This window comes from Schistocerca cancellata, chromosome 4 (assembly GCF_023864275.1).
Source record: "Schistocerca cancellata isolate TAMUIC-IGC-003103 chromosome 4, iqSchCanc2.1, whole genome shotgun sequence".
In the NCBI taxonomy this organism is placed as follows: domain Eukaryota; kingdom Metazoa; phylum Arthropoda; class Insecta; order Orthoptera; family Acrididae; genus Schistocerca; species Schistocerca cancellata.
Window position 1 is genome coordinate 610792912 of NC_064629.1, and position 19033 is coordinate 610811944.

General features: G+C 44.3%; 1 protein-coding gene and 1 non-coding gene across 2 annotated transcripts in view; one reads left to right on the plus strand and one right to left on the minus strand.

The window, feature by feature from the left end:
• The window catches only part of LOC126184444 (probable C-mannosyltransferase DPY19L1), a 227090-nt gene that overhangs the window by 60861 nt on the left and 147196 nt on the right, over positions 1-19033 (minus strand). The gene's annotated exons all lie outside the window — the stretch shown is intronic.
• On the plus strand, positions 13884-13958 carry Trnat-ugu (transfer RNA threonine (anticodon UGU)). The gene has a single exon. It is a non-coding gene; the product is annotated as a tRNA-Thr (tRNA).

A 19033-nucleotide genomic window follows, 5' to 3' on the forward strand; every position in this document is an offset into this window, starting at 1 on the left:
TTAGTAAACTTGTCTACAGATTAATCTGCTCCTTCTGGCTCACATCCTTAGTTAATGACAACTTATTCGGTAACTGTGCCTTTAGAGTGATTAAAGCTAAATAGCTTTGATTGGCTTCCATTCAGAGTTTTGGGTAAGTCAAGGATGAGAGTTACATTTTTAATATATTGTGTAACACTAGTCCTTTGCGATTTATGTGAAAGAACATTCCTTATAATTTTTTCTGGTTAAACATTTTTAAATTTTCTTAAAGATTAGGTGCTTCTAGCCACTGTGAGATTTATATGATACTGTTGGTCATTGTTAAGTTCAATTAAGTTTTTTTTTAATTGTGGCAATATTCACAGAGCAATTTACTTCCTTAAAATTTTGCTAGCTAAACATTTGAAATTCCTATAGCAGATGGGGCTCTTCTAGCCATTGAGTGCCCCATACTCAGCAGTCGTCCATCATCACTGTGGAAGGCATGAGCCATGCCTGGGCATGGGCGTTCATCATCAGAGTCATTCTCTGATGATGAGTCATTATTAAATTAATAATTGAAGTACTTAACCATGGCAACACTCGCAGAGCAAGTCTGTTCTTACTAACTGTTATCTCCTTTTAATACTGAAGTGTGACTGATGGCTTATTTTGTTAGCACCATGTGTGTAATTATTTTAAAATGTGTCCCTTAGATTTTCACTGAGGCTTGTTTGTCAATGTTTTTGCGAAGGCAGCTGACAGGAAGACTGTAAGGCACCATTCAGTTGTGAAGGCCACACCATCCTCTATACTGACTACACTGGTGTAATATGAATTTGTTCTTAATGTGTAATCCAGCATCTGCTGTACATTGTACCTATTTTTGGATTATTGCAATTATTGTTTAAATAAATATGTGTTATTTCTTGTATTGCCTCTTGATTTGTATCCACGATCATTCCTATGTTTGAACTGAGTGTAGGTAGCTGGGTTATTTGTTTACAAGTCAGACAGCTCATATACTTGACCACTATGCTCACGATTAATAATGTGAAATGTACAACTGTAAATGAGAAGATAACAGCTTAAGAAACATTCCAATCAATCAAATACAATAACTTTGTAATTGACAGACTGCAGTGATGGAGAAGGGAGGGAGGGGCAGGGTTGTTAGCATGCAACCAATCATGCTTGACTGACTAGGCACTGCATGTACCTATAAAACTGGAAAAACACAAAGCATGACACACTCAAGAATGAACAACCACTTGGCTCTCCGAAATTGAGAATATGTTGTTGTTGTAGGGCCTGGCTGGCTGAAAGGGGGGGGGGGGGCTGAGTGGTGGGCCGGTGGGGCTAGGGACAGACAGGTAGTTGAAAAGACACTTTATTGCTTTTAATTTTAATTATAACTTTTCTCCATAATCAATGAGATGGATGGTACTTGCACTGGTGCCCAGCAATGCTGACGTCAGACCTGGGTCCGCAGCTCGTGCTCGTGCGGTAGCGTTCTTGCTTCCCACGCCCGGGTTCCCGGGTTCGATTCCCGGCGGGGTCAGGGATTTTCTCTGCCTCGTGATGACTGGGTGTTGTGTGATGTCCTTAGGTTAGTTAGGTTTAAGTAGTTCTAAGTTCTAGGGGACTGATAACCATAGCTGTTAAGTCCCATAGTGCTCAGAGCCATTTGAACCATTTTTTTTTGTCAGACCTGGGAAGAAAGCCGGCAGCCTGTCAGTAAGCCAAAGCTCTGACATCAACAGTGCACTCCTTCTTCTTGTTGCATTGACCCTCTGATGATGAACACCCATGCTCAGGGACAACTCGTGTCTTCCACAGTGGTGAGGGAAGACTGCTGTGCACAGGGAATGACGCGCTGCTTCCTGGCAGGAGTCTGACAGTGGCTGGCATAGAAGGTAAGTCTGCTGTGCTATTGTGCCAAGCCCCCAAGGTGGGCTTAGTGCAAGAGGCTGCTGCCCCATCCCCATCTCAAACCCACTAATGCAGCTGGAGGCTTTCAGGTGTCTTGTCGTCTCGCGTAGCCCTGGCATTGTGGTAGTACTGCTGGGCACCAAATGCCTCTGCCTCAAAATTCACAGTTATTTATACTACTCTGGGGTGCATCTGTTGCACTATTGCCTGGCTCCCACTCACGTAGCTCGTAGAAAAGTACTAACCCTAGTGTGGTGACACAGTCCTGCCCGCTCTGGCCATTACCACTGTGTGGTGCAGGTTTTGCAGAGCAAAGCTAGCCCATCTTGCAATCATTTCACGTATATCTTGCTATAACTTATATGTCACCAAACGGCACTAACCGGCCAGCAGTAACTAACACAATGCTTCTTACATAGTTTGCTTTGCCCCCTTCACAGGAAAGAGCCAGCCCCTCGGATGCTGCTCAGAACTGGCTCCCCACCGTGAACTACCACCACCATCAAATTACAAAACAAGTGACACGCTCCCAAGATGCTATCAATCTTAAATACTATAAATTTCTTACACTACATTAAACTTCTTGGTTGCTTCCTTGTAATTCCATTAGCACATTCATTCCTTTCTGTATCTGTGTCCGCTGCACATTCTCATTACTGTCTCTTTTACAAAAAATATTCTCCATCTCATGTTCAGGGGATCCAGACAACTGGGACCTGGATTACCCGTGGATCTGGTTGCTGAACAGGTCTCTATCTCAAGTAAATAAAAGCTATGCAAAACAAAATCATAGTCACTATGGTGCTAGGAACTGCAAGACTCAAGGCCACTGTCACCCATTGTCTACTGTCCTGATAGTGTTCAATGTGCTGTATTAGTTACCATGCAGTGATCCACCCCACCTGTGTGGCTGTCATCTGATTCAGAGAATGAACTAGACTTGGTTCCCAGGTATCATTTAGGAAGGTAACGTTTTGTTTAGGAAACATCTCAACTAGACTTGGTTCCCAGGTATCATTTAGGAAGGTAACGTTTTGTTTAGGAAACATCTCCGAGGGTTTGTCCAGAAAAATGCAGCTGCCGTTGTGTCACTTCAAGTGAGTAACTCTTGTCATTGTAGCTGGTAAATGAAACATTGGTCTCGTCATATTGCAGATGGTTCCATTAACTAACAACCCACTGCCTCTTGGCTCCATGCGTCTCACTCCCATGAGCTTCCCTTGTTTGTAACAACTCTCCATTACTATTACATTGTCGTACGCCAGTATACCCACGTAGACCTGCTTGCTGAAAGTATTGCTTCAATTTCGTCACCTACTTTTCACATTGCTGACCCTCTGCCTTGCCCTGAACAATTGTGTGGCACATGCGTTTCCTCCCATTTGGATCTCGCGAACGGGACATATGGTGACTACCCTGCTTTGACATTACTGTAAATCTTCTTCTGTCATTACTGCATGTCGGTTCCAGTCTTTGATATTAGTAACACACCGCTCTGTTTTATCTGCACAAACGTCCTCACTGTTTCTAACCTTACTGGATAGGTGTGCTCTGTGTAACATCTCAACAATACATGTTTGTCCGGGACTTTCACTGACACATAAAACTGTGTACTATGTTTGCTCACCTGCACAGTTGCTCCAAGATAGGAGAAAAGTATGTTTTGACTATTGCGCTCCGCTATTAATTGTAGTTCCGATGGTAGCTCTTTCCGCACCTTTCTCAATCCCTTCAGACACTGTTCAGGTGACAACAGGAATGGACTCAATTGCCCAAGCATTGCCTGATGAACGGCTTCCTGCAATGCCACTTCACTCTTGCGTCCTAGACACTATCCCCTAGTCATTGCAAAAGTCTTTTTAGCGTTATTCTCGCATCCAACACTTTCATTTCTGTTTAAACTGCCTCTGAATCACGGTTCAGAGTGCTAGCTGATGCGTTGGCATAATTCATTATTTCGCCGGTTATCTTCGAAGCATACATGTGTTGTTCAGCACGCTGCTCTCCAAACTCCTAATCTGTGTGGAATGCCGCTCCATTCCCTCCAATCAACTCTCTTGCAGCTTCCGCTGTCCTGTTTAGCTCACTCACGTCGTTTGTATCTACAGTCTCAAATATTATCTTGAGTATCATTCCTCACGCACCTTTCCATCATTTTTGCCTTTGCTCACTCAGTCACCCGTACGCTATGTGTAACGTTTCTTGTTTCTCTAAGACCTCTTTAAATGCTCCAATGCTGCTCGATAACTGCCATAAACCTGAGAATACCTCTTCCACTCTCTTTAATTGATTTTGCAGTTCGCATGCATTAAATATCAAACATATTGTCCATCTGAAACTTGATACCATCACATCGTGCTGCCTGGAAAACGAAACTTTCCCATCCAGGTGATGATCTCACATTGCTCCCACTCCGCCACAGGAAAAAAGGTACAGCACTGCCTAGGCTAGCATCCTTCCTTCCTTGCCCTTGCTGAAGGGCAACCTGAGGACAAGGACCATTATCACCTCCCCTCTCCACAGAAGCCTGCTGACTTTGATCTCTCACACAATATCTAAATATGATCCTTGCCCTAACACATACATACGATCCTACCCTACATTCCTTTAACAACCTACACAAAAATCACACGAAAAACAATGAAGCATAACAAAACGCATCGATTACCTTCTTGCCATTAATGGATACGGTATATGAGGTACAGTCTTAGATATACAATGAGGTGTCAGAAGTCATGGGATACCCCCTAATAGCATGTCGGATCTCCTTTTGCCTGGTGTAGAGCAGCAACCTGGTGTGGCACGGAGTCAACGACTCACTGGAAATCCCCTGCAGAAATATTGAGCCATGCTGTCTCCACAGCCTTCTATAAAAGTGTTGCTGCTGCATGATTTTGTGCATGAGCTGACCACTCGATTGTGTCCGATAAATTTTCGATGGAATTCATGTCGCAAGATCTGAGTGGCCAAACCATTTTCTCGAACTGTCCAGAATGTTATTCAAACTGGTAACAAGATGCACTGCTGTCCATAAAAATTCCATCGCTGTTTGGGATCGTGGAGTCCATGACTGATCGTAAATTCTCTCCAAGTAGCCGAAAATAACCATTTCCACTCAATGATCGATTCAGTTGGACCAGTGGACCCAGTCCATTCAATGTAAACATAGCCCACACCAGTATGGAGTCACCACCAACTTGAACAGTGTCTTGTTGACAACTTGGGTCCATGACTTCGTGGGGTCTGCGCCACACTCTACCCTGCCATCAGCTCTTACCAACTGAAACTGGGACTCATCTGACCAGTCCACGGTTTATCATTCGTTTAGAGTCCAGCCAATATGGTCACAAACCCAGGAGAGGCGCTGCACGCGATGTGCTGTTAAGCAAACGCACTCACGTCAGTCGTCTGCAGTCATAGCCCATTAACGCCAAATTTCGCCGCACTTTCCCTTAACAGATACGTTCGCCGTACGTCCCACATTGATTTCCGCAGTTATTTCACGTAGTGTTGCTTGTCTGTTAGCACTGACAATTCCGTGCAACCGCCGCTGGTCGCGGTCATTGAGTGAAGGCCGCCGGCCACTGCGTTGTCCATGGTGAGAGGTAATGTCTGAAATGTGGTAATCTCGGCACACTCTTGACACTGTGAATCTCGTAATACTGAATTCCCTGATGATTTCCGAAATGGAATGTCCCATGCGTCTAGCTCCCACTACCATTCTGCGTTCAAGGTCTGTTAATACCCCTTGTGCGGCCATAATCACGGCAGAAACCTTTTCACGTGAATCGCATGAGTAAAACTGACAGTTCTGCCAATGTACTGTTCTTTTACACCTTTTGTACGCGATACTAATGTGCATATCACTTTCCCATGACTTTTGTCACCTCAGTGTAAACCCAGCTGCCACAGAGACTAAGTCGGAATTATTCACATAAGGCGGCCAATATAACCGACCGTTCCTCAGAATTGTTAACTCCGGTCATATGCACGATCTGTCAACACTGTACGATGCGGAAGTGTATGGAGGAAGTGCTATCACCTCTCACGGGCTGTCGTGGCGCTGTAACTGCTCGTGGTCTAAAGGTAAGCGTCGCGCAAGGTAGATAAAACAATCTCGTGTTCGAGGACACTTCCGTCAGACTGGTGGAACCTCAGAGATAATTCGCTTCACTTGCTAAGCCAGCAGTAACAGCATAAACGTCCACAAACAATCTCGCAAAACAGCTCGTGGCAGCGCCAAGATCAGGTTACCGGCCGCAATCGCTGCTGGACGTCATGCACCGTCAGACCAGGCGACCACGGTACTGTGAGTGTATTTAACAACTTTCATTTTCTTATTTGAAGTTTTAGTATTCGTCTTGCAGTAACGTATTAGAGTTTGCACACTTGACACTTATAAACGTTGTTCAAGCGTTGTATGGTAGAGTCGCAAGTGAAAAAAAGGTCTAACACTGGCGTTACATTCTCCACCGTTGGCTCAATATATGGCAGTGGAGGCAGTTCTAAACCTTTGTATTGTGTGTGGGGCGAGTGATATTGTGCAAAACACGCCTGAAAAGCATTTTCTTGTTTCACGAAAGATAGTTCTGGCATGAATGATTTTCCACATTCAGGAAGACACGATAACTGACATATACTATGTGATCAAAAATATCCGGACACCTGGCTGAAAATGACTTACAAGTTCGTGGCGCCCTCCATCGGTAATGCTGGAATTCAATATGATGTTGGCCCACCCTTAGCCTTGATAACAGCTTACATTCTCGCAGACATACGTTCAATCTAATGCTGGAAGGTTTCTTGGGGACTGTCAGTCCATTCTTCACGGAATGCTGCACTGAAGAGAGGTATCCATGTTGATTGGTGAGGCCTGGCACGAAGTCGGCGTTCCATAGGATTCAGGTCAGGACTCTGAGCACGCCAGTCCATTACAGGGATGTTGTCGTGTAACCACTCCGCCACAAGCCGTGCATTATGAACAGATGTTCGATCGTGTTAAAAGATGCAATCGCCTTCCCCGAATTGCTCTTCAGCAGTGGGAAGCAAGAAGGTGCTTAAAACATCAATGTAGGTCTATGCTGTGATTGCGCCCCCCCTAAACAGCAAGAGGTGCAAGCCCCCTCCATGAAAAACACGACCACACCGTAACACCACCTTCTCCAAATTTTACTGTTGGCACACGGTGGAGGATGACGTTCACCGGGCATTCGCCACACCCACACCTTGCCATCGGATCGCCACATTGTGTACGGTGATTTTTGTCACTCCACACAACGTTTTTCCACTGTTCAATCGTCCAATGTTTACGCTCCTTACACGAAGCGAGGCGTCGTTTGGCATTTACCGGCGTGATGTGTGGCTTATGAGCAGCCGCTCGACCATGAAATACAAGCTTTCTCACTTCTCGCCTAACTGTCATAATACTTGCAGTGTATCCTGATGCAGTTTAGAATTCCTGTGTGATGGTCTGTATAGATGTCTGCCTAGCCTATTACCCATTACAACTCTCTTCAACTGTCGGCTGTCTCTGTCAGTCAACAGACGAGGTCGGCCTGTACGCTTCTGTGCTGTACGTGTCCCTTCACATTTCCACTTATCTATCAAAATGGTTCAAATGGCTCTGAGCACTATGGGACTTAACATCTGTGGTCATCAGTCCCCTAGAACTTAGAACTACTTAAACCTAACTAACCAAAGGACATCACACACATCCATGCCCGAGGCAGGATTCGAACTTGCGATCGTAGCGGTCACGCGGTTCCAGACTGAAGCGCCTAGAACCGCACGGCCACACCGGCCGGCTCACTTAACTATCACATCGGAAAGAGTGGACCTAGGTATGATTAGGAGTGTGGAAATCTCGCATACAGACGTACGACACAAGTGAAACCCAATCACCTGACCACGTACGAAGTCCGCGGAGCGCCCCGTTCTGCTCTCTCACGATGTCTAGTGACTACTGAGGTCGCTGATATGGAGTACCTGGCAGTAGGTGGCAGCACAATGCACCTAATATGAGAAACGTATGTTTCATACATAGAGTATGTGATGAACTGCGACCATTTTACACTCCAGTGGTCGCGTGTGATCTCTCAGATACAAAGCTACGTATGCTCGGCCCGCGCGTGTGTGGACCAAGCTCCCCCCCCCCCCCCCCCCCTCCTCTTCCTCTACGTATTTGCGGGTCGAGTGCCAGTCGTGCGGGCACGAATCGTTAGCGCTAGGACTTCACCCGGAACAAGTCCCGGCCGCTCAACCCGGTTTCCCCGGTCTTTGTTCGGCGCCTGGGCATCGTTTCAGTTGACCCATGTGGTTTACAGCGTTCGGCTGCACTAGGAGTGAATGTTAAATTAATATCTTGCTAGGTCTTAAATTTTGCCACATAGTTAAAAGACACGTTACAAAAAACGTGCACAATTAGCCTTAGGTGTGCCAGGTACTTCCACAGCAAACATAAGAGAAAACAATTTAGCACTGAATTATTTAAATACGAGAACTCAGTATTCAGATGAATAGCCTATGAAGAAACATACTTCTATGTGAGAAAAAGCGCCCAAAGCTACAAAAGGAAAAACCTACCCTCAAAGAATAATTTGCTTGGAGAAAGAGGAACCACAGTATACTTGACACTTAGTTTCAGAACTCAGACAGTATATGTGAAACAAGCACCAATGTTCACTATACTTCCAGATGGTATCAAAATTACTTTGTTTTTGCTAGATCGATCCAAGCTGTTTTTACGTGTTATTCACTGAATAGTTTTGCTGAAAAGTTTTAGGGGTGGAAGAAGAACTAGCACAGCATGAAGGACGTTTTACAGCCGTGAAACACTGCAGCATTTATTTCCTCCATAACTGCTCTGTGACAAACATACGCCGGCCGGAGTGGCCGAGCGGTTCTAGGCGCTACAGTCTGGAACCGCGCGACCGCTACAGTCGCAGGTTCGAATCCTGCCTCGGGCATGGATGTGTGTGATGTCCTTAGGTTAGTTAGGTATAAGTAGTTTTAGGGGACTGATGACCTCAGAAGTTAAGCCCCATAGTGCTCAGAGCCATTTGAACCATTATGAACAAACATACACATCATCATTATTACGAGGGCTATCCACAAAGTACATTACGTTTTGGAATTAAAAATAAATAAAGTATTGGAATTTTTTTAAATTATATACAGATGAAAGCCACACTTAAATACTACTTTTCTACATAGTGGCCATTTAAATTAAGACACTTATCGTAGCGATGGACGAGCTTGGAAATTCCTTCGTCGTAAAATTCGGCCGCCTGCGCCTTCAATCACGTGGTTACCTCTTCTTGAAGCTGTGCGTCGTCATCAAAACGCTGCATAGCCAACCACTTCTTCATTGCTGGGAATAAGTGGAAGTCGCTCGGTGCCAGGTCGGGACTGTACGGCGGATGAGGACTTCACGAGTGGCATTTGCTGTGTGGGCCCCATGGTGGGCCCGGGCGTTGTTGTGAATCAGCAACTTTGAGCCCAATTTTCCCCTGCGCTTGTTTTGTATTGCTCTTCTGAGGTTGTGCAGAGTTTGGCAATACCTTTGAGAGTTTATTGTAGTGCCTCTTTCTAGGAAATCCACAAAAATCACACCTTTTCTGTCCCAAAAGAAGAGGTAATCACGTGGTTGAAGGCGCAGGCGGCCGAATTTTACGACGAAGGAATTTCCAAGCTCGTCCATCGCTACTATAAGTGCCTTAATTTAAATGGCAACTATGTAGAAAAGTAGTATTTAAGTGTGGCTTTCATCTGTATATAATAAAAAAAATTTCCAATACTTTATTTATTTTTAATTCCAAAACATAATGTACTTTGTGGATAGCCCTCGTATTTTTAAAAAATTGTTTGAATGACATTTACGAAATTAATAAATCTTTTGGTCAAAAACAGACAGGACAAAGAATAACGACAGATTATTTTCCTGAGACGTTTGCAACAGCATATAGGACACTAATCACACAGAAACAGCCACAATTCTTTATAACCTCGTTTATAATCCGCAGGTGTGGCATTGGAAGAATTTACAAGTTAAAATTCACCGATTACCCATGGAAATACTAACGAAATATTGCATATAAGCAAATATCTTACTGCTTTCATTAGGCATTTCTACTTTATGGCCTTCTTATATTCTTTAATCGTGAGCTACTTTGAGGGCCTACATAAACAAAACGATTTTCACTTATTTCTATATAACGTTGATTTTAGACAACAAAGTGAGTCGACTGCATCCGTGGCTTTCTTACCGACATGTCAGATTCAAGACCATTGTTTTCGCACTGTATGTTTGCTCTGCTGTTTCCCTCAAATAAACTTATTATAATAAGTCAATTAGTTAATGAAAAATTGTCCTTATTCCCCTTAAAAAACATCACGTTATTTTTTGTTTTCTATTGCTGGCGATGCTTTCAATTGTCTATAAATACTTTTATTTATTTATTAATGCACATTCATATTATATTACTGCTCAGAAAAACTTGGGGGAGGGCCTTACACTACGGATAGGCGTGGAGGGGGGTGAATGGGCGGAACTTGTTTCGGGTGAAATCCTACCGCTAAGGGCACGAGTCGTGCGGTGACCTTGTCTGCTCAGTTTGATGGGTGTGAGGCCGTTTTATATCTCTGAGATACCACGCGACTATATTATCACGGAAATGCATTGTGTCTGCTTTCCGATTTTGATGCTTGATGTAAGTCGTTTACATTGTGATGTCTCTCATTTGTAGTCATTTACTCGCCGATAAAATACCGTAACCAAATAAGTACGCGTATCTCACAGAAGCAACGCGACTATATATGTGACACGTGATATATGTACTGTCTTTACGGCTATCTGTGAATGTTTCTGGATGATGATATACTATCGTCGACATGTTACAGGTCAATATGGACACTGGACCAAAATATGATCTCAATAATCCTTCTGACATCGACAACATAGACAAACTCCTATTTGACGGATGTGACATGAGTCCTAATAACATTTGGAGTTTCTCGAGTTCCGCACCAGGTCCTTCAGGCCTGGTACCGAGCCTACGGCACACAGTGTGCAATTTACCTGAAGAAGACTGTGACACAGATGCGGAGGAAATAATCGACGAACGTCAGGACAGTTCCGAAACGGGGCAAAGCGACACGAATGTTCCGTCTGAGGGCGAAGAGGACGATGAATTCTCTGTTTGGCATAAAAAGAAGGGGCAAGAAAGTCATCGACTCCATTTCCTGCAAAAAAAACTCCTTATCGTTCGTCGAAAGTGGGAAACATAACCTACTTCGGAAAATCCTAAGCCCGATCGGTAAAGCTCGGGACATGCACATAATTTTAGACACGTGGGCATGTTTATTTGATGGCAACATGTTGGACATCATTGTACGTACCACAAACCAATAATCGATTCCGTGAAAGATCATTATTCACGGGAAAGAGACGTCAAACCCATTGATCAAACAGAGTTGAAAGCATTTATTGGGTTTTTATATAGGCTACTGCTAGACTCTACAAAGCTCGGAAACTAAACCTCGAGGATTTGTGGCTAGCGACGGATTTGGGATTGAGGTTTTCCGACCCACCATGACTCTCGTGCGGTTCCGTTTCTTACTTCGGGCTTGAGGTTTGGCAACAGAGAAACAAGAGAACAGCGGAAAGCTCTAGATCGCTCTGCCCCTATTCGGGACATTTTTCATAAATTTGTTCTGAACTGCCAACAATGTTATTGTGTATGAGAAGAAGTTACAATAGACGAAAAGTTAGAGGCCTTAAGAGGCTGGTGGAATTTGATCCCGCAAAACACGTGTTGAAGATACTAGCTACAGTAGACTCTGGTGTATAATACACACAGAACGTGGAAATTTATGCAGGAAGGCAACCCGACAGTCCTTTCCAGGTTAGCAACAAACCCGTAGACGTGGCTGAATGTCTGGTTACTCCTCTAGCTAACTCTGGCCGAAATATCACTGCTGACAACTGGTTTAGCGACACCACTCTTCTTCACGACTTGGCCACGAAGTACAACCTGTCCTATGTGGGAACACTCAAAAAGAATAAATGGCAAATCCACAATGAATTGAAAAAGATAAAAAGGAGAGAACCGTTTTCTAGTATGTTTGCATTCCGCAAAGAGGGCACTGTGGTGTCGTATGTGCCCCCCCCCCCCCCCCCCCCCCCAAAAAAAAGCAACCTCATTGTGATTTCCAGCATGCATATGGATGGAGCAATTGACGAAGAAACCGGGGTCAAATATAAACCGGAAGTGATTACCTATTATGATCGCCATAAAATAGCTGTGAACGTGGTCGATAAAATGTGTTCTGTGTTCAGTGTTCAAAGAGGCACAAGACGTGGATAAATGGTTTTTTTACGCGATGTTGAATGTTGCTGGCATAAACAGCCAGATCATATGTCTAGGAAACGGAATCGAAGTGCCGGCTCGCCGAATCTTCCTCCGTAATCTGGAAAAAGAACTAATAAGAGACCAGGTCCTAAAGCGATCGCTGCTGCCCCGCTTGCCTCGGACCATTTCATTCCGGCTTCGGGAAATTCTTCCCCAAAATGAAACACCAGCGGCACTCAGTAGCACAACTGCCGAGTGCACCAAAATTGTGAAAGCGATGCCAAATATGTTGGGCGAACAAGACTACGAGACTCACTCAGTACAACTGCAAAGGGTGTGATCAATATTTATGCCTGCAACACTGTGCAATGTTTTGTCCCGGTGGTTGAGACGTTGATGAAGACATCGAAAACGACGGCTGATGATGCATCTTCCGTTTTTATTTTACTTTCTCTGAAAGGGACGTTATTTTGTATTCATTTTCTACCTCTTTCATTACTATATTCTAGATACAAATACTGTATACTGAGCAAAGTTTCTAAATGTTACTACATAAAAGTTCTATTTCTAATTTTCATAAATTTATGTTCTACTACTAATATTTAATACACACATGGTTTGCTCTGTGTTTTGTTTACTTATTCTCTCCAACATCTGGAGTTAATTGAAGGTAATGGTGCAACGTTGGTCCTATATCTCGCAGATACAACGCGACCTCCAGTGTTCCTCCTAGTGACGCGACCAGTGGAGTGTTAAACGTCCAGCGACATTTGCACTAAAAAAACCTGCTGAGGGCATCGGCCCCTAGACTAACACACTACTTAAACTAACTTATGCTAAGAACACACACACACACACACACACACACACACACACAGCGCCCACGCCCGAGGGAAGACTCGAACCTCCGTCGGGAGTGGCCGCGCAATACCGCGCCGGTATCGCCAGAACTATATACTTATATGGATATGGATAGGGTGAGTAATCTCTTACTAGTTCATGCGATAAAGGCTCATTCCAGCTACAGATGCTGTGCGTTTTATTGAAGTACACATTCGTCATAAGGTTATTGTGGTACACTGTACTTCATATGTATTAGCACAGTGCATATTTTAATAGCGTTTTCCATTACTTTGTTGAACACAACAGTAAACACATGTCCGAAAGAACAGACAGCATATCCATGAAAGTATATAGTCCTGGCGATACCGGCCATGACCTCCTTCTGTGCGGATGCACACACATTCCCCGAACTCTTACGGGACTTGGAAGAATGTCTTCCACGAGTAATGAGTGTGTTGAGGTGGGACACTACGAATGTAGTGTGTGGACATAAAAGGTGAGAATGTGGGTCTCACGGGAGGTGTGCGCGAGATAGTCCCTGCAGTCGTTAGCACACTGGACTCGCATTCGGGAGGACGACGGTTCAATCCCGTCTCCGGCCATCCTGATTTAGGTTTTCCGCGATTTCCCTAAATCGCTTCAGGCAAATGCCGGGATGGTTCCTTTGAAAGGGCACGGCCGATTTCCTTCCCCATCCTTTCCTCACCCGAGCTTGCGCTCCGTCTCTAATGACCTCGTTGTCGACGGGACGTTAAACACTAATATCCCCCTCCTCCCTGCAGTCGCACTATCATCTGTGCCCTCGGTGGCTCAGATGGATAGAGCGTCTGTCATGTAAGCAGGAGATCCCGGGTTCGAGTCCCGGTCGGGGCACACATTTGCACCTGTCCCCGTTGATCTATATCAACGCCCGTGCGCAGCTGACGGTATTAATATAATTCTAATTTCTTTAACTCATATCCAGCAGGTTTCTATAGTCGTGGAATAGGTAAACTACCTGAGCACTGCCAGAATTTTCTAGATAATGTGAGAGAATATATTGTTGATAATTGATTTCTCTTTAGTGTTTACTGTTGTGTTCAACAAAGTAATGGAAGACGCTATTAAAATATGCACTGTACTAATACTTATGAAATACAGTGTACCACAATAACCTTATGACGAATGTGTACTTTAATAAAACGTAAGGCATCTGTAGCTGGAATGAGCCTTTATCGCATGAATTAGTAAGAGATTACTCACCCTGGACTTCAAAACGGTCTATGTGTACTTGCTATCCTGGGTCATTCTCAAGTAGTATGAAAATGTGGCATTTCATAAACAAAAAAATAAGATTCTCTGATTGATTTTCGATCTGGCTGCCTATAACCCTGTCACAAAACGACTAAAAATTTGGTATTCACCGAGACTGTACCCAAAAGCCAAAGAAGCCTCCATTTTACAGGCAACCACGTTACTTCAGAGCTAGTGAAGCATTACGCTATTTCCCTCTCCCTTACTGCCCCAGTTGTGGCTAGGTTAGCTCAATCGCAAGGTAAAAGACAAAATAGTTGCAATTTTCAGATGGAACAACTTTTCTGGTCTCGCAACCATAAATTGATAATCTTACTTCACATCTTAATCGAAAATCACTCAGATTATTCAACGGAAATGTTACAATCATAAATGCGACTTTAGCAGAATAATTCTGTGTCAAGCAGGAAGTAATTCGTGGTTCATAGAGCTGCCAAACGAATTATGTGCTGTTGCCAAGATTCAGTTATACTACTAGCAGGAATAGTACCAGCCGACATGTTCCTGGAACGGGTTGGGAAGTGATTATAGTTGGCGTCTCGAAGACGCAGCTGACGAGGTACGAAGTTCTCAAAGGATACGTCAATGAGTCTTATTCGCATTTCAGTGACTAGGTTTAGGGACTTGGGTGTAGTTGTTAGTAATACTCTGATGCACCGACTTCAAACTAAAAGTAATAAATCAATAACCGTCGCAATTATTTGTGTTTGTCTGTCTTAAGCCTACTGAAATCTAAGGTGGTCATTCACCAGACGTGATTCACTTTTTTGAAGCATCTTCAGTAAACATTTTGAGTGGGCTACACATCTGAATTATAATTACAGAGTCATTCCCAATCAAGAAAGGCAGGAAATGCTACACAATGACAGAAAATGTGGGCTCAAAATTTTGATGAAAATGAAACCAGCGAATGTATGCAGTCCACGTTTGAGTGCAGCGTCTGCTAAGACGAAAGAAGGAGCAGTTGTTATCAGATTATCAGAACAAGGAACAAGAAACGCAAAACGCTGACGGTAATGTCTAGAATAAGTCATCCTCAAGCAAAACTGTTATTCAGTACACAAATAGTGAAAGAACGACAATTATCATCTACTCGTAATGAGAACAATACATCCGCTGCTGACACATTGCCAATAAAAGCGTCTATGTTAAAGAGCTTTTAACATGCAGTACACTTTAAGACACAGCGAACCCGAAAGAACAACAGGTTCACCAAGCTAAGCGTGGTGCTGAGATTTGATGCAGAGTCTGAGTAGAGGATTATTTATTTAGCCTCTGACGTTTTCATACGAACGACGCCTCTGGGCTACAACAATATTCATATAACAATTATCGAGCTTTAATGCGACGGCATAGATGGGCAGACGGTTGTAGAATTTGCCCAGACTGTCCTTACGCTGCTGATTCATAATGCCAAACTACCACTACGTCAGATTATAGCCCAGACTTATTGCTGCCTGTGAAAGAATTCCACAACAATAGGTGAATAGCATTAACACACCTGCACCCCACATTTGCGAGTAACACAGAGCCACTGTATGCAAATTAATCGCAGCAAAATGCTCTATGCTTGTATCTTTCTCCCAAAAACTTAATTTCTTTTGCAGCAGACTGTCACACTGTTGTGGAGGCGAGAAACAAGTGCTACGATCTTCTACACCATCGTTCACGCCCGCTCTCTCTCCCAACACACCGAGCGAGGCGGCGCAGTGGTTAGCACACTGGACTCGCATTCGGGAGGACGACGGTTCAATCCCGCGTCCGGCCATCCTGATTTAGGTTTTTCGTGATTTTCCTAAATCTCTCCAGGCAAATGTCGGGATGGTTCCTTTGAAAGGGCGCGGCCGATTTCCTTCCCCATCTTTTCCTAATCCGATGAGACCGAGGACCTCGCTGTTTGGTCTCTTTCCCCCAAACAACCCAACTCAACCCACTCCCAACACACCACACCCACTGTGGATGTCTCGTAACTTATGATAGTGAACGGAGATTTATACCTACACGGTGTTTCCATGATGACGGTACAAACTTTCATGCACGAGGGAGAAGAGTAAATGTATCAATTTCAGGTAAGGGTCACTGGACTAGAAACGACTTGGTCGAAAGTTAAGCCTAGTTTACAAGACGACATTGGGTTGCGCCACTCGTTGCGTGGAATGAGTTGCACGCAAATGGTTTCATACACTCATGCTCATAAATTAAGGATAATGCTGATACATGGTGAAACAACGCTCTGGTGGGCGGTTTGTGGGTTTAAATCACCTCGGCGTATGACCATGGGGTGCATTTGACCTGCGGTCGTCGCACGGTGACGCTGGCAGCAGTCCACATACGCAGAGGTGTGCTGGTGCATGTCAGAGTACAGTGCAGCGAGTAAGTGTGCAGACGTTTTTAGACGTGCTAATGGTGACTGTGTGTTGAAAATGGCTCAAAGAACACATATTGATGACGTTATGAGGGATAGAATACTAGGGCGACTGGAGGCTGGTCAAACAAAGCAGGTCGTAGCACGGGCCCTCCGTGTGCCACAAAGTGTGATCTCAAGATTATTGCAATGATTCCAGCAGACAGGAAACGTGTCCAGGCGCTACAGTACGGGACATCCACAGTATACAACACCACAACAAGACCGATATCTCACCATCTGTGCCCGCAGACGGCCACGGAGTACTGCAGGTAGCCTTGCTCGGGACCTTACCGCAGCCACTGGAACAGTTGTCTCCAGACACACAGTCTACAGACGACTGAACAGACATGGTTTATTCGCCCGGAGATCTGCAAGGTGCATTCCACTGACCCCTGGACACAAGAGAGCCCGTAAAGCCTGGTGTGATTCACGCCGAATTTTAATCTGGCGTGAACCAGGAACCAGACACCAACCCCTAAATGTCCTTGAAAGGGACCTGTATGGAGGTCGTGGTTTGATGGTGTGGCGTGGGATTCTGATTGGTGCACGTACACCCCTGCATGTCTTTGACAGAGGCACTGTAACAGGTCAGGTGTATCGGGGCGTCATTTTGCACCATTATGTCCGCCTTTTCAGGGGTGCAATGGGTCCCAACTTCCTCCTGATCGATGATAACGCACGGCCCCACAGAGCTGCCATCGTAGAGGAATACCTTGAAACAGTAGATATCAGGCGAGTGGCCTGCCTGTTCTCCAGACATAAACCCCATCGAGCACGTCTGGGATGCTCTCGGTAGACATATCGCTGCACGTCTTAAAAACACTTCAGGAGCTCCAACAGGCACTGGTGCAAGAATGGGAGGCTATACCCTAGCAGCTGCTCGACCACCTGGTCCAGAGTATGCCAACCCGTTGTGCGGCCTGTGTACGTGTGCATAGTGATCATATCTCATATTAGTGTCGGGGTACATACGCAGGAAACAGTGGCGTTTTGTAGCACATGTGTTTCGGGAGTTTTTTCAACTTATCACCAATACTGTGGACATACAAGCCTGTGTCGTGTGTGTTCCCTATGTGCCTATCCTATTAGCGCCAGTTTTGTGTAGTGCCACGTTGTGTGACACCACATTCTGCTATTATCCTCAATTTACGAGCATGAGTGTATTTCACTGTAGACACGGCGAAACCAGTACACACTTCAGTTTCGTCGTTTTGTGGGTTCCTGAGTCGTGTCTGAAATGAAAGTTTTGGCAGCTGCACGTCACGCCAGTTGTGATGGAGTTAGAGCTTGTTGCGCGGAATCGCTGCATAAGAAAAAAAAAAAAGAAAAGAAACGTGTTTCGAATCGTGACAGTATGAAGAAAAGACGTCAGCTCGCTTGCTTAGCATCCTTGCTGAAGTAATTTATAATGGAAGACCCAAGAAGTTATTTTAATTATCTTAGAATGTCGTACCAGAAATGTTCACGTTTCTTCTAAATAGAGTTAATTATGCGATAAGGAATAAAGTTACGTAACGCATGAAGCACTGTCGCTAGAACTGAAATTACATACCGTATCACATTGCATGCATTACAATCGAGGACACTCGGCATGCTATAAGATGCGGTTTTAGTGGTGATGGCGCTTTTTCATTAACACCAATGATTATTAACATTAACAGTAATAATTATTAACATTAACAGTAGTAATTATTCAAAGCAGGCCGCATTAAGAAGAGAGTGGTTTCCAAACTACTCTCTTGAAGATAGATCTGTACCCTGGCAATATTTCAAAATTCAAACATATGTGAATGGGGAGCACTGCTGCGACGTTTTAAATAGATGAATATTGAACAAAGAATGACTGACTAGGCTTTATAAGCAAAACTCGTTCCGATTCCTCTGACAGTGGATCTCTGCAACTGCAAGCTCTTTGCTTTCCATATTAATGTTAGCATCGGCGAAAATAAGACAAAAATGTCCAGTAAACATGGGCTCTAAGGCCAGCGCTATGAGCACTTTTTCATCTTTGCTACTGTGAAACAAATCTCTTCCATTGAACAGGTGCTCAATAGCTCTTCAGTTATGTATTTTAGAGCCCATTCGTTCATCATCATAAGAATAAACCTTATGTAAACACTGCATTATGGATTCTCCTGCGTTTACTGGAACCTCATTGGTTCCCATTTCACGTGGGACTGCAGCCAAGCTGTCTCGAGTACTGTAAAGTACGATAATAAGGGTACGTTTTGGGCTGGGCGTTACGCGC